This window comes from Nerophis ophidion, unplaced genomic scaffold (assembly GCF_033978795.1).
Source record: "Nerophis ophidion isolate RoL-2023_Sa unplaced genomic scaffold, RoL_Noph_v1.0 HiC_scaffold_476, whole genome shotgun sequence".
In the NCBI taxonomy this organism is placed as follows: Eukaryota; Metazoa; Chordata; class Actinopteri; order Syngnathiformes; family Syngnathidae; genus Nerophis; species Nerophis ophidion.
In genome coordinates this window covers 2,501-5,147 of record NW_026907384.1, presented here as the reverse complement: position 1 = coordinate 5,147, position 2,647 = coordinate 2,501, and positions in this window count along the sequence as shown.

The following is a 2,647-nucleotide window of genomic DNA, read 5'->3' as shown; positions in this document are numbered from 1 at the left end:
TGGAAAAAGGTCCGAAATTGTTTAAAAATCCTACCCAGGATGGAGTTCCAGAAGTCCCGCAGCGAGCTGCGCGAGCTCCGGGACCCCCGGGAATGACCAAAAGATACCCAGGAGTGAACCAGCGAAAGTGGGGGACAATTTGAGAAAAAGTTGGAAAAAGGTCCGAAATTGTTTAAAAATCCTACCCAGGATGGAGTTCCAGAAGTCCCGCAGCGAGCTGCGCGAGCTCCGGGACCCCCGGGAATGACCAAAAGATACCCAGGAGTGAACCAGCGAAAGTGGGGGACAATTTGAGAAAAAGTTGGAAAAAGGTCCGAAATTGTTTAAAAATCCTACCCAGGATGGAGTTCCAGAAGTCCCGCAGCGAGCTGCGCGAGCTCCGGGGCCCCCGGGAATGACCAAAAGATACCCAGGAGTGAACCAGCCCAAGTGGGGGACAAATGGAAGAAAAGCCGGGCCAAGTCCAAAAAAGTTGGATTTTTTGCCAAAGTGTCAACATGCGTGATTTTGTCAGAGTGTCCACTTTTGGGATTTTTTCAAAGTCCAACAACGAGAGAGGCCTGGCCTCCAGCCTGTCTAGCCTCTTCCATGAGACACTTAGAAAAAATCCCGTGCAAAAAAAGTGGATTTTTTCTAAGTCCAACAACGAGAGAGGCCTAACTTCCAGCCTCCTTAGCCTCTTTCTTCCGTGGAGCAAAAGTTGGATTTTTTGCCTAAGTGTCAACATGCGTGATTTTGTCAGAGTGTCCACTTTTGGGATTTTTTCTAAGTCCAACAACGAGAGAGGCCTGGCCTCCAGCCTGTTTAGCCTCTTCCATGTGACACTTAGAAAAAATCCCAGCCAAAAAAAGTGGATTTTTTCTAAGTCCAACAACGAGAGAGGCCTAACTTCCAGCCTCCTTAGCCTCTTTCGTTCACATACTTAGAAAAAAATCCCAGCGCCAAGCCCAATGCATTTCAATGGGATTTATTTTTCGAGCCGGATTTTTTCTAAGTCCAACAACGAGAGAGGCTTGAGTTCTAGCCTACTTTAAGCCTCTTTCGATTTTCCCTGTTTTTACCAGGTCTACCAAAACACCCCCATCACGTTAGTAGGTGCGCCAGGCTTAGACAGGCCGAATTGGCAGGAAATGTGTCCGAGTCAAAGTGAGCTATTTTGGGACTCAAAAGTTGGATTTTCCCCCTCTTTTCGATGGTTCTTTTTTCGAATGGTTCTTCCAGGCTCTGAGGACAGGGGCTCACGCGGACATGCGTGGCCGCCTAGGGGGCGCTATCTCGGACACATTTAGGGACATGGACACCCTGGAAGAACAAACATAAAAATTTTTTCGACCTGATTTCAGACCAGCCTCTTTCTTAAGGACTTCCAGGACTCGAGCGACAGGGGCTCGGTCCTGAGTGCGCGCCCGGCCAGGGGGCGCTATCCCGGACACATTTCGGGACATTTAAACCATGGATGGACAAACATAAAAATTTTTTCGACCTGATTTCAGACCAGCCTCTTTCTTAAGGACTTCCAGGACTCGAGCGACAGGGGCTCGGTCCTGAGTGCGCGCCCGGCCAGGGGGCGCTATCCCGGACACATTTCGGGACATTTAAACCATGGATGGACAAACATAAAAATTGAAAGACCTGATTCGACCCAGCCTCTCGGGGCTTTTCCCAGGGCCGGAGCGACAGGGGCTCGGTCCTACGGCGTGCCCGCCTAGGGGGCGCTATGACGGACACACCAGGGGACACGGACACCCTGGGTGGACAAACATAAAAAATTGAAAGACCTGATTCGACCCAGCCTCTCGGGGCTTTTCCCAGGGCCGGAGCGACAGGGGCTCGGTCCTACGGCGTGCCCGCCTAGGGGGCGCTATGACGGACACACCAGGGGACACGGACACCCTGGGTGGACAAACATAAAAAATGGAAAGACCTGATTCGACCCAGCCTCTCGGGGCTTTTCCCAGGGCCGGAGCGACAGGGGCTCGGCCCTACGGCGTGCCCGCCTAGGGGGCGCTATGACGGACACACCAGGGGACACGGACACCCTGGGTGGACAAACATAAAAAATTGAAAGACCTGATTCGACCCAGCCTCTCGGGGCTTTTCCCAGGGCCGGAGCGACAGGGGCTCGGCCCTACGGCGTGCCCGCCTAGGGGGCGCTATGACGGACACACCAGGGGACACGGACACCCTGGGTGGACAAACATAAAAAATGGAAAGACCTGATTCGACCCAGCCTCTCGGGGCTTTTCCCAGGGCCGGAGCGACAGGGGCTCGGTCCTACGGCGTGCCCGCCTAGGGGGCGCTATGACGGACACACCAGGGGACACGGACACCCTGGGTGGACAAACATAAAAAATTGAAAGACCTTATTCGACCCAGCCTCTCGGGGCTTTCCCAGGGCCGGAGCGACAGGGGCTCGGTCCTACGGCGTGCCCGCCTAGGGGGCGCTATCACGGACACATCAGGGGACACGGACACCCTGGATGGACAAACATAAAAATTGAAAGACCCGATTTGACCCAGCCTCTCGGGGCTTTCCCAGGGCCGGAGCGACAGGGGCTCGGTCCTACTGCGTGCCCGACTAGGGGGCGCTATGACGGACACGTTTCCGCCATTTACCGCACGGATAAAATCCTGGGCCCGACGCCGC